Source organism: Periophthalmus magnuspinnatus, chromosome 12 (assembly GCF_009829125.3).
Source record: "Periophthalmus magnuspinnatus isolate fPerMag1 chromosome 12, fPerMag1.2.pri, whole genome shotgun sequence".
NCBI classification, from domain to species: domain Eukaryota; kingdom Metazoa; phylum Chordata; class Actinopteri; order Gobiiformes; family Gobiidae; genus Periophthalmus; species Periophthalmus magnuspinnatus.
Window position 1 is genome coordinate 9,553,677 of NC_047137.1, and position 13,964 is coordinate 9,567,640.

At 41.8% G+C, this 13,964-nt stretch overlaps 1 protein-coding gene across 1 annotated transcript in view; it reads left to right on the plus strand.

The window, feature by feature from the left end:
• Positions 1–2,119: 2,119 nt before the first annotated feature.
• The window catches only part of cntfr (ciliary neurotrophic factor receptor), a 482,053-nt gene continuing 470,208 nt past the window's right edge, over positions 2,120–13,964 (plus strand). Inside the window, exon 1 of the mRNA XM_055225685.1 lies at positions 2,120–2,129. The gene's annotated coding sequence lies outside the window, so the exon portion shown is untranslated. The remainder of the gene's footprint in view (positions 2,130–13,964) is intronic.

Sequence of the window (13,964 nt, forward strand, 5' to 3'; positions counted from 1 at the left end):
CTACTGACAAAGCACATTATAAACCAGGGGTGGGCAAACTTTTTGACACATGGGCCACATTGGGTTCTAAAAGGGGCCGGGCCAGGATATATATATATATATATATGTATATATGTATATGTATATGTATATATATATGTATATGTATATATATATATATATATATATATATATATATATATATATATATATGGATGTGTGTGTATATATATATATGGATGTGTGTGTATATATATATATGGATGTGTGTGTATATATATATATGGATGTGTGTGTATATAGATAGATAGATAGATAGATAGATGGCTCTCATTAGAGATTTGGCCTATAACATGTAGCAAAGCATGAACATGCAAGACTCATTGTACAAATTTCCAAATGCATTAATTAAATTCATAATAAATTTATTCAATTTCAATTAAATAAACACAGCAGAAAAACTTTGAACAAGGTTTACCTTTACCTATTTTAATATAATTTGGTCACGTTCGGCAGGCCGGATTAATAAGCCCAAAGGGCTGTGTGTGGCCCCTGGGCCGTAGTTTGCCCGTCTGTTATAGACCATTATAGCTCACCTAGACTTTTTTGAGCCATGAAAATCATGTTAAAGGAAGTATCAGCACGTACTTTTGCCTTTTTTCACACAACTACCTCTATTTTACACCTCTGTCCATCCTTATTTTTCCTTTGATGGATCAAATAACTGACTATGAGCATATTCTTTGAGTCAACTAACGTGGTAAAGACAAAAACAAAAGAGAAAAAGTTTAAAACATAGCACAGTGTCATTTCAGTATGGTTTAAACAGCATGTACAATGCAACACAGCAGCATCTCTACCTACTGAAATTGAGATCATTTCATTACATTAGGACTGTACCGGGGCTGAGGGGTCTAGAAGTGCAGGGAGGTATTGGGCTGGCTAGCAGGCAGACAGACAGGTAGACAGGTAGAGGACAGAAAGGCAGCTTCCAAAAATAATGACAGACGCACCTGGACATAGAACAAAAGCAATTGTAGTACAAAAACCTTGAAAAAGGTTAACTCGTCTTGTGGAGCCAAACAAACGCATCTACTAACCGGAGTAATATCAACTACAAACTGGCTGTCAGGTCAGGTAAGCCGACGCCTAGATGGGCGGAGAGACAGACAACGCAGAAAGGGAGGAGGGATACAAGAGGGAAAACAGCATCAGGGAGGATCATGATAAGAACATTTTAACACAATTACAATCCATTTCAGCCTCACGTCCTGGTTTCAATCCTTGACAGCAACACAACTCCCAACCAAACTCTCCCATGTCATAAATCAGTGGTACAGTCCAAAACCCTCTGTCCGAACTCCACAGTGGTTCAGCGCTGAGAAAGGCCACTCGCCTCACTAAGGACTGCTCTCACCCTCTCCATAACTCCTCCACACTGTTACCATCAGGCAAGCGCTACAAAGTCCCTCCGACCCATCAAAACTATACAATACCTCTCTAAACTGCACCGGATCAGCTCAAGTCTCATAGCTGTTGCATTTTATTGTGTTTTATGTATGACTTTTATGATTAATGTCTTGTCAAATCATACAGTGGAAGATTAAAGTCGTACCTCAGGCCAAATAGGAGTCAAGTTTATGGAGATGCAAGCCCACTCAGAGTACGGACACATGCGTTATCGAGCAAAAATGACCAAAACTAACCAAAAGAAAGCTTTTATTTAAGTTGCATAGTGCTTTGAAGACAGTACTTTGACTTCCAACAGGTACTCTAAAAAGTCCGCAGATTTTATCGATGAACAGACTAATTTATGCAGTTAATATTCCAGTTTTGCAGTATATTATTTTCTAGTATTCTCTGATTTTTACTGGCAGTTAAATGTACCCACAGAGTTTTTTTCAATGCTGTTAAAACAACTCAATTTCCAGAGAATACCATCATCTCTGCACTTTGGCTCAACTTCTCACCCAGAACTCTTCTATCTTCCTCCCTGCAGCTCTAACCAAAATATTGACGTTCATTAGGCAGACGCATGTCAAAGGAAGCCAGAGGATTAGAGTCAGATGTTGTAGGGGAAGTCAGAGGCCGCTAATGAAAATCTGCACCACACCAACACCGCCGCTAACCCAGACAAGCTAGCGCAACACGTACAAGAAAGCGCACGAAACACACGCTGCAGAAACGCGTGCTTGCACAAAATCGATTCTTGCGAGCTTTAAGCCGTGTTAGAATGGTTTTATCTCATCAAAAACAAACCTGGAGTTGTGTTTTGTTTCATTCACACATTGAGTAATCCTGGTTTATTAGTCTGTGTGCATCTCCAAAGCTCAAAATGCTCCGTTGCACCTTGTGATGTCATGTAGTGGTAGTTTTCAAGTTAACGTCTACCTTTTTTACCTACCTGAAATCATCCGAATCAGAATCAGAATCAGAATCAGAAGACTTTTATTGCCATAGTCTGTGAACACAGTTCACAAACTAGGAACTTGATACGGTGAAAAAGTGCAACATAAACACACTGAATAAATACAAATACAAATAAGAGCATGCACAAAGTTAAAAAGATATGCTTAAAAAATCAAATGAAATACTTAAAGGGAAAAAATATGTACAATAGCAGCATCAGAACAACAGTGCAAAGTGGCTTATTAAAGTGACCGGTGTTATAAAGTGTCCAGTTTAGTGCAGATATTATAGAGTGTTCATGAGACAAACAGCAGAGGGGAAGAAACTGTTCTTATGGCGAGAGGTTCTGGTCCCAATGGACCGTAGCCTCCTGCCAGAGGGAAGTGGCTCAAATAGTCCATGTCCAGGGTGAGAGGTGTCAGCTGCTATACGGCCTGCTCGCCCCCGAGTCCTGGAGACGTACAGGTCCTGTATAGATGGAAGGCTGCAGCCAATCACCTTCTCAGCAGAGCGCACAATGCGCTGCAGTCTCTGTCTGTCCCTGGCAGTGGCCCCAGCGAACCACACAGTGATGGAGGAGGTGAGGATGGACTCAATGATGGCCGTGTAAAACTGCACCATCATCTGGACTGGCAGCTTGCGTTTCCTCAGCTGCCGCAGGTGGAACATCCTCTGCTGGGCTTTCTTGATGAGGGAGCTGATGGTCGGCTCCCACTTGAGATCCTGGGTGATGCAGGTGCCCAGGAAGCGGAAAGAGTCCACAGTGGTGATGGGGGAGTCCGTCAGGGTGAGGGGAGGCAGGGGGGCTGTGACTTTCCTGAAGTCCACGATCATCTCCACTGTCTTCTGGGCGTTGAGCTCCAGGTTGTTGCTGCTGCACCAGGACACCAGCCGGTCCACCTCCCTCCTGTAGGCAGACTCATCGCTGTCCGAGATGAGTCCGATGAGGGTGGTGTCATCCGCAAACTTAACCAGTTTGACGGAGTCGTGGCTGGAGGTGCAGCAGTTGGTGTACAGGGAGAAGAGCAGGGGAGAAAGTACACAGCCCTGTGGAGATCCTGTGCTGATAGTCCGAGTGTCCGAGACATTCTTCCCCAGCCGCACGCGCTGTCTCCTGTCTGTCAGGAAGTCAGTGATCCACCTGCAGGTGGAGTCAGGCACGTTGAGCTGAGCGAGCTTGTCCTGGAGTAGAGCAGGGAGGATGGTGTTGAATGCAGAGCTGAAGTCCACAAACAGGATCCTGGCGTAGGTTCCCGGGGAGTCCAGATGCTGGAGGATGAAGTGAAGGGCCAGGTTAATGGCGTCGTCCACAGACCGATTGGCTCTGTAGGCAAACTGCAGAGGGTCCAGGAGGGGGGAGGTGAAGGACTTGAGGTGGTGCAGGACCAGGCGCTCAAATGACTTCATGACTACAGACGTCAGCGCCACAGGTCTGTAGTCATTAAGTCCAGTGATCCTGGGCTTCTTGGGGACGGGGACAATGGTGGACAGCTTGAAGCAGGCTGGGACGTGACATGACTCCAGGGAGGTGTTAAAAATGTCCGTGAAGACAGGAGCCAGTTCCTCAGCACAGTGTCTAAGGGTGGAAGGAGAGACACCGTCTGGGCCCGCGGCCTTACGGGGATTCTGCTTCCTGAAAAGCTTAGTCACGTCCTGCTCCACAACTGTGAGGGCAGTGGGGGAGGAGGGGGGGTCCGAGGTGGGTTTGGAGGTAATGTCCGTGATGGTGGGGGAGGAGGGGGAGGGGTGTGAAACTTCAAACCTCGCATAAAAGCCGTTTAACTTTTCTGCTAGTTGTTTGTTGTCCACGGCGGGAGGGGCTTTGGGCCTGTAGTTGGTGATTTGCCTAAGCCCTCTCCAGACAGAAGCAGAGTCGTTGGTGGAGAATTGCTGCTCCAGACGTGTATTGTATTTCGCTTTAGCCTTTTCCACCTCTTTGCTAAACGCATACTTGCAACGCCTGTAGCCTTCACGATCTCCTGCCCTGAAAGCCATCTCCTTTTCCCTCCTCAAATGTCTAAGTCTGGGTGTGAACCAGGGTTTGTCGTTGTTAAAAGTCACCCTGGTGCATGATGGAATGATGCTGTCCTCACAGAACTGAATGTATGACGTCACAGTATCTGTGTACTCATCCAAACTGTCTGTGGCAGCCTTGAACACATCCCAGTCTGTAGTGTCCAAACACGTGCGAAGCTCCTCCACAGCCTCACTGGTCCACTTCTTAGAAGTCCTCACAGCAGGTTTGGAGAGTTTCAGCCGTTGTTTGTAAGCAGGGATGAGGTGAACCATGACGTGATCAGAGAATCCTAGAGCAGCGCGGGGCACGGCTCTGTAGGCTCCACTGACCGTTGTGTAACAGTGATCCAGCGTCTTCTGCTCTCTCGTCGGGCAATTAATAAACTGTTTATATTTGGGTAGTTCCTGGCTCAGATTTCCCTTATTAAAATCCCCCAGGATGATCAGTAAAGAGTCCGGTAAGGTTCGCTCCACATCCAGAATCTGCTCCGCGAGCACGCGCTGGGCCTCGTGCGTGTCCGCGCACGGAGGGATGTAAACAGCGGCCAGAATGAATGAAGTGAACTCACGTGGAGAGTAGAAAGGCCTACAGTTAATGAAAAGATATTCCACGGCGGGAGAGCAGTGTTGGGAGATCACAGTCACATCCGTACACCAGGCGTTGTTGATGAAGAAACAGACACCTCCACCTTTCGTCTTTCCCCCGGAGAGTCCCCGTTGTCTGTCCGCGCGGAGGAGCTGGAATCCCTCCAGTTGAAGCGCACAGTCCGGGATACGCTCATTGAGCCATGTCTCCGTGAAGCATAAGACACAAGAGGAAGAGAAGTCTTTGTTTCTCCTCATCAGCAGCGCCAGTTCGTCCGTCTTGTTGCTGAGTGAGCGAACGTTAGACAGGAAAATTCCAGGTAGGGGCGTGCGAGCGCCGCGTCTCCGGAGGCGCACCAAGGCCCCTGCCCGCTTTCCTCGTCTTCGGCGTCTCACTCTTTTGGCCAAAGAGTGAACAAAATCTACTGCAGGAACTAAAAAGACCGGCAGTAGATCGACAGGAGTGGTAGTTCTGATGGATAAGAGCTCTTCACGGGTGTAAGAGCACGCGAACACAGGACAAACGCACAAAAACAAAAAACACACAGCGCACCAATTCACCAGGGCGACCGTACGTGGCGCCATCTTGGATCATCTAAATCTAGTGAAGATGCATGGAGTTTAAAAACACAGAGGAGAAAACAGCCGAAATATGCAGGATTTGTGTGTTTAAACGTGAATGAAACAAAACACAACTCTGGGTACATTTATGATGAGGAAACAGCATTACAGTTGTTCCTCACTACATCATGGTTGACCTTTCGCGGCCTCACTGTTGAATGCGCATTGTGTTCTGCGTCCTGATTGGCTAAGGAACTTTAGACCACTGTCAATCAATCTCCTCCGTCCCGTGTCTCCTGTACGGTACAGAAAGCGTTCAGCCAAATTTACGTAAACGTTCGATCGCAGTGTGACTCTGAAGTGCTGTACGTTTGCAAGTTTTCTCCCCGACAAAAGTGTGTGGTGAGGGGTTTTACAGCTGCAAAACATATATAATAATTGTAAAAAATTAAGCTGACTACTTCAGGGATGGATCAGAAAGAAATTTAAAATGCAGATCCTATACAGTTGGGACAAATGTGGTAACACAGACTGACAGGGTGAAGGGGAGGGTTAAAGGGAAGAGGGAGGGTTGGGTTGGGGGGGGCCCGGGTTCCAACCACAAGGCTCTGGGCTGAGGTTACGGGGTCCGTTTCATCTACGGCTGAGGCCCAAATCTCCGCAGACAGAGGCCCCCGCTAGTGACATTAGCCCAGAAGCTAAGTCCTCGTCATGGCTGATGTGTGTGCGGGTGAGTGCGGTTGTGGGGTGCTCTGAAGTTGTGGTTGACTCCAGGCGCTTTTTCACACAATTAAGTGATTTTCGCATCCTCTCGAGTTCGCGAGAGTGTGCTCTGGAATGACTTCAGCTATATTTATGTGGGAATGTCCATGGGTTTGAGAATGATGAATGTTTAGGACTGTTGCCATGGAAATTAACAATATATCTGATATCTTTTGGATGGGAAAAGTCCTCAAAATGTTGCATGTAACAGGAAGTTGAATGGCATGAATGTTATAGTGACGAGATTAAAGCCATCTTGTAAAATTTAAGATTAAAATGAAATGAAGTGTTTTTTGGTAACATCTAGTGGCAGAAGTACATATTACACAGACTATTCTCATAAGGCAAGCATACCCAAAGTCCGGCCTGGGGACCAATTGCGGCCCGTGTACAAATTTCCACCGGCCCGCAGCCTCTGGAATAAAAATAATTGTGTGTGGCCCGTTGCACTGTTGACCAACGTAAAATACACATTTACAAGCAATATTATATTTCACCAAGAATGGCAGCAGATCCGGGCCGTGCTCCGAGGTCGCGCTCTTGCTGACTTTTAAATTGGATAAGACAGGTTTAAAGAAATTCGAACATTTGCTAAGAAAAAGCTGAGGTTTTTTAGTTCTCGGTTATGAACTTTAACAAGAACCGTGCGAGGACAAGACTGACTCACCTGCGTGTTGTTTTGCGCATCCAAACCACCATCTTTGAGCCAGACCGGGCCTATTTACTACAGTCCAGATCTGTTTCAGTCCAGTCTCAGTTTGTTTGGTGAATACATTTGAAAATCTCAGTGAATTGATTTTATTGTGATAATCAAAACCACAAATTAAATGTTCACTTTTTCATATTTATAATCTGTGTATAATTCATTTTGTTTTTGAAAGATGAAAGCCATTTGCAATAAAAAGTTAAAAAAAAAAAAATTAAATAGTTCATGTGCATTTAATATTAATGGTTCAAAGAATGATCAGGATGAATGGTCAGCCCCCTCACCTTTTCACCTCACCAAATCTGGCCCTCATTGCAAAAAGTTTGGACACCACTGTCATAAGGATATTGTGCCGTTGGAACATTTTTAAAATACGTTGACGATTTAAAACCCACTCCTGACCTAAACATTGTTGGTAGAGCATTAGGTCCACAGGTTGACGGTTCGATCCCCCACAGATAAATACTAACGTTGTGTCTCTGGGCAAGACACTTCAACCCACAATGGTGTATGAATGAGCATTTTTCCACCTTCAAGGCACTCAAAGAGCTTCACATCAAGGAACCACTCACCCATTCACACACCAGGGTACGCAGACACCAGGGGCGAGGTGGGTTAAGCGTCTTGCCCAAGGACACAATGACAGCATTCATCTGTGGGACCTGGAATCGCAACGCCAACCTCCAGGTCAATGGATCTCACCACTGAACCAATGATATTTATGTCTTTAGTGGGATTTGAGCTGCCAGCCTTCAGATCAGTGGACAAACACTTTACCAACTGAACTACTGCCACTATACAAGTAAACATTTTTAACTGTTTTGGATATTACATTTAAGAGACTCAATTTATCCTTCATCTGTCATTACTTATTGGATCAGAGTTGACAAATACTAATAAGAATGCCTTGATAACACTTTTATGCTAGACTTACGGTAGTCAATCACACCACCAATCGCACATATCACATTCAAATCAACGTGAGGTGTCTTGCCCAAGGACACAACAATCGTATGCACCGTTTCAGTACTCAAGAATTCACTTGCTCCAGTTGTTACTACAATCTAGGGTTGTCAAAAGTATCAAATCAGATACTAATTGATACTAAAACTAGCATCGAAACTATATACTTATTTGAGCAGGTATCAATACTAAAAAAGTCACAGTCACAGGACAGAAGTGAACCTTTCCTGAATAGCTTTAGAACGATCTTGAGCTGTACCAGAACAAGTATAAGACCTCATAGACTAGTACACACCCATGGACCACTATGGAACCTACTGGACGACTGAGGGATCACACAGATATAAGGAAATATATAAGAGGGTACTGCCCAAGGACCCATCCCAAGCATCTGAAATCCCAAGCATCTATGCACAATAAACTAATCCTCCAGCAAGGTACTCCAGGATTACTACAATTCGACCTCAAAATGTGAAGTCTCGGTTTCTGCATTCATTGTTTCCCCCGGTTACATAATAATGGGTCTGAGAAAGTTCTATCATATATTCTGTCTCTTCAATGTTTAATTCTCATTAGTTGGATTAGTTGGATTTTTAAGCAACTTTTGGACACATTTGAATATATTTGGTCTTGGTGTTAAATACACTTAAAATAGTATACAGAAGAAAAAGTAAATTCATTTCAGTCTTTTGAGCATATACAAAAAAGCTTCAATAAAACTCAATCAGAAATTTAAATAATCCAGGATACAGGATAGCGCTTCGGTATTTTGAGGTCTGGAGTAGGAAATGTCCATAAAGCAAAAACATGGAGACAAGCAGGCAACGTTACATAGTGCAGCTTTGACTAGAATGTTCCACTTACCATATTTTCTAGAGTCACAGCCAAAAAAAATGCATAATAATGAAGAAAAAACATAAGTCGCACTGGACTATAAGTCGCATTTTTGGAGGAAATTCTTTTACAAAATCGGAGACCAAAAACAGGCATTTTTTGTTTAGAGGCAAGTTATAATTAATAAAGTAGAAAACAACAGGCTGAATAACAGTACAGCACGCTAACACGTTTGTATTTATTCAGCTACATGAAGCATAGACGGCGAACTGAAAACGTGTTTGGTCTGTTTACGTAAGATATTAACAATTAATCAGATAACTAAAGCATAAAAAACAAGCTAAAAAATTTACTCTCGATCTCATTCCAGATCAGTAAATCCATTGAATTCTCCATCCTCAGTATCATTTCTGAACAACTCTGCCTGCTCCGGACAAAGATGAACCACCACATCCACTTCCTCTTCCACATGGCATCAAACTCAGCAGAACATGATTTTCTCTTTGGGGGCATTTTTGTTCAGTCTTAAATATCTTTTAAATTACCGTAATGTTGAAATTTAAAATGTTCAATAGTACATGAGTAGTAGTTACTGGTACATAGGCCTAGAGTGCCCTTGCGCAGTATTCAGTGGAACAATAACGAAGATGTGAAATTATATATTTTAATAATTTCACTAATAAGTCGCATCTGAGTATAAGTCACACCTCCAGACAAACTATAAAAAAGTGCAACTTAGGTACTGTATTTTCCAGTCTATATCTTTCATTCTTATTATTCTTATTCTTATTGTGGGTCACCTCTGTTTTATCTCATAATTTTCTACGTATTCAATGTGAATTCTCCATTTTGCATTAGTTTGGTTTTCGTGAACAGTCTTGGGCACTCACAAACCTAAATCCAAAATGGTGTTTGTGGAGCTGCATGTGAGAAGGCCTGTCTCCATCTCCCCTTGTTGTTCCCGGGTGCTTTCGACCTGGGTTCTCTGCAGGATATTGAACTGGAGCGGGCTCAGTGTTATTTGCACCAGGCTGATTCTCATCTGGGATAAATATAGAGAGCAGACATTCTCATCCACAGCCCCCAACTCTGGAAGTTTAGAAGCACAAGACGCCTTTGAAGAATAGGCTTTGATACTGACGACTGATAGCACTGTGCGGGTAAAGGTTGCAGAACTTAACACTGCGCATTTCATTACCATTTTTATTTTACGCTATTGTTTTCATATCTTCTTTTGGTTGTGCCTTTTTTTGCATTGTAGAAACCGACAGCGAATGCTAACACACTTGGCAGAAGTGCATATTACACAGACTATTCTCGTGAGGATGTTGTGCAGTTGGAACATTTAAAAAGTGTTGACAGTTTAAATCCCACTCCCAACCTAAACATTGTTGGTAGAGCATTAGATCTCCTGGTCCACAGGTTGGCGGTTCAATCCCCCACAGATGAATACTAATGTCGAGTCCTTGGGTAAGACACTTTACCCGCCACACCTCTTGTATTGCAGTACACTGATGTATGAATGAGTGGTTCCTTGATATAAAGTGCTTCATAAAGGGCTACTTTCTATCTATCTTTCCTTCCTTATTCTTTATTTGCCAGGAACCATGTGCATATTCAATAATCTTACAAAAGAAAAGATGATTTGCACCAGATTTAGCTACTGCTACTTTGCAACTGGATTTAAAGATGAGGTATTTTACTTTTATGTGATATTTACTGCTGACATATAACATATTTAGATCACTGTTACATTTTATTTGCTATATTCACTGACAAGAAAGCATTAACATGTTTAATAAGTTTCACTTTAATTTTTGTTGCTGTAAGTCTCCTCTCACTTTGTTCTGCATGCTAAGTCACTCCCCCTTCAGAGCGCTATCACAACGCAATCTCTGCATCTCGCTAATCAAACCACTGCACATTGGATCAGGTTTGTCAAGTTGTTGTGTACAGTTTTGTATCATGTTTTTGTATAATTATGGAGGATTGTCATGTGGGAGCATGGATGACGTAGGCTTGTGGAGTGACTGAGCGTTGGACAGAATCTTAACGCTAACTGTAAGGAGGGTTTGAATAGGGTCCAGTACAGATCGCTAAATTACTGAAACCTGCATGGATGACATCTAAAACATCTTCAAGCATGTTTTTGATGCGTGAACAACATTATAACATAGTAGAAAACTATAAAATACCTCCAAGTTTGATTATCAATTCATTCTGTTTTCATATTTAGTTGTAATTTCATTTCTTAAGTAATTTGAAATATAAATATAGTAACTAGAAGCAAAATAGAATGAACATAATGCAGGAGATACATGTCCAGTTAAACTCAAAAGTGTGTATGCTTTATCTATCTATCTATCACAAGGTGGAACGGAGTGTTTTCAATTTGAGAGAAGAACTAAATATGCAGGTTTGCGTGTTAAATATGTGCGAATGAAACAACACAACTCCAGGTGTGTTTTTAATGAGGAAACATAACATAGATCAGAAAATAGTGTAATATGACCCCTTTAATGTAACTGGCTCATTCTAATATAAGACGTATATTCAACTTGAAAAGTGATTTTGGAATTCAGAGCGAACGATATGATTGCATGAAATTCTGAAATTTTCAACGCAAAATTCGAGTTGACATGTGCACAGGAATCAATATATTCGGATGAATCAAAAGCCTGTGATATTTTGACAAAGGAAATAAAGTTTGACCCATTGGTTGTTTTATCTACTGGCTCTCTTTATTAAGCAGAAACATGCGTGGAATGTCATCCCAATTTTTTCAGTTGTGTTGTGAAATATTTTGTACTTTGCTCAAATACTCAAATCAAAACACCACATGCCTGGGAGACAAACATGATAACGTTTTATGAAATGAAAAACAGAACTATGAGAGGAGCAGATACCAGACCTTGCATTTCTATCACAACAAAGAGGTCCTGAAGTCCAATATTCCACTGATTTAAAACACACTTTTATGAGGTTTATGATGATTTTCACACTCTCAGTTTTGCTCGCCGTTCGCCTTGACGGCAAAAAAATCGTCAGAGGTAAGTCATTTATATAGAAATTGAGATCTTTTGATGTCTGTGCTGATTTGCTGTACAGAAGTGGATAGTGAAGAAAAACTGTACTCATGTAGGAGTAACATTACCTCAAAATATTACTCTAGTAGAAGTACAAAGTAGTGGGCTAAAAAATTACTTAAGTAAGCGTAAAAAACTATTTGTAAAGAGTAACAGTTGGGACGTAACATGTGATTTATAATTTAAAGTGAATGTATTGGGACAAAGCATAAAATAATGCAAAATACAAAAAAAAGCAGACTGCGCACTTCTGTATCTCATCATACATGCGTGACTTCTTCTGTGGGAGAAACAAGGTACATTTTCTCATAGATTTTTTATGTAATATTAGCTACAATTGGGGGGAAAAAAATCACCTAGAACGTATATTTACCTATTGATATTCAAAAGGAAATATTAATTCCTTACTTCATTTAATCTAAACAGAAATAAACGCCTGGGACATTGATATCTTGACTCTTTTTTTAATGAAATGGTAAAGAATTAAAAATAAAACTAAGTTACACGTTTAGGTCATTAGTCAGCAGCCGTCACGGTCACTAGGTGAAGTAACGTAAGCGACGTAACATAAGTGCACAGAAAAATATAGACGCTCCGTGGCGTTGGCCTGTCCCATTTCAGTACGGCCTTTGCAGCCTTTTGTCACTTATAGACTTACAGTGGGAAGAGTAACCAAAACTTTTACTCAAGAGTACTGTTATTTTAATACAGATATTACTCAAGTAGGATTAAAAGTGTGCTGCTAGTAAGACACTCTGAAAAGTGCAATTAGTTTAAAAAGTTAACTAAATGTAATTGAGTACTATGCACTTTCGAAGCTTTTGTTTTTCCATTCTGTGGTAGGACGTGCTCTGTTCTGTGTATATATATATATATATATATATATATATATTGTGTGGGGGAGCTGTATTTCGATCAGAGACAGAAAAAAATTGGACAAACTGGTGCAGAACGGAGCCATATATCCATGGTTGCCATTGTCATGGTTAGCTGCTCATGTGGCCGACTGGCTGGCACATAGAGCAATTTTTAAACTTTTAAAATAGCATCTTAAATTTTTTACTTAACATTGTGGAATTTTGACCAACAAAGAAGTGCAGCATGCGCAGTTCAAAGGATGAAAGTTAAGGACTAATGGATTGTGCCATTTGAGTAGTTTGTTTTAGCTGTATCCTTGGTGACCCTGCTCAGAGCTGGCTATGCTAACCAGCTAGGTATGAAATGCTACAGACTTTTTACAACAATGCAACAAGCTTTCTACACAATGTGGCAGAAGATGTTCCAGAGGGAATGGCCTGTCTCATCACAAACAAAAACAACAGAGTGGAGTGAGAGAGAGGCTTAGAAGAGGCTTTCCTGTGTCTCCAGAGTTCACCTGGCTCCCCAGGGAGGCTGCTGTGATGCTTCAGGACACAGAACACAGAGGAGAGATACTTTTGTCCTGAGGGCTATTACTCCCCTCAGACTGCTGTGACACAGATCTGATGACCTTACCTGTTGTGCTACACTGACAGTTTTGATTGAGCTTTCTATTATTGTTGCACTTTACTGCTCAATGTGGTTAAATTTCCCCTCTGAGACAAATAAAGTCATATTGATTGACTGATCCATCTATCTTTTTGATTGATTAATGCATGTTTGAGTAATCCAGCATTTGAGGAATCAGACCTCAGTAAATATGGTAGAATGTTGTAGGAGCAGACCTATCTGATCTCTATATTATGATCTCTATATTATGACCTTTGAAACTGAGTCCATTTTATTTCTGGTGTAGACTTGGTTTGGTCTCGTTTACTCCCAATTTTGACCCACTGTTGGATATGGTGAATGGGCGAGTGTGAAATTATTGCTGACAAGAGTATTGTTACATATTACTACATTCATTTAATTGATCAGTTGTACATACAAGGAAATAATTAGCTTGACAGGGTCCTTCTAAAATGTTCTGTTACCCAAGACATTGCACCCGCTTCTATCACACAGTGTGGGGTTAGAAATGGAGGGAAAATCCTGTTAAAAGGCCTGTTTTTTCCCATGTGTTTTTTTGTTGTTGTTTTTTTTCA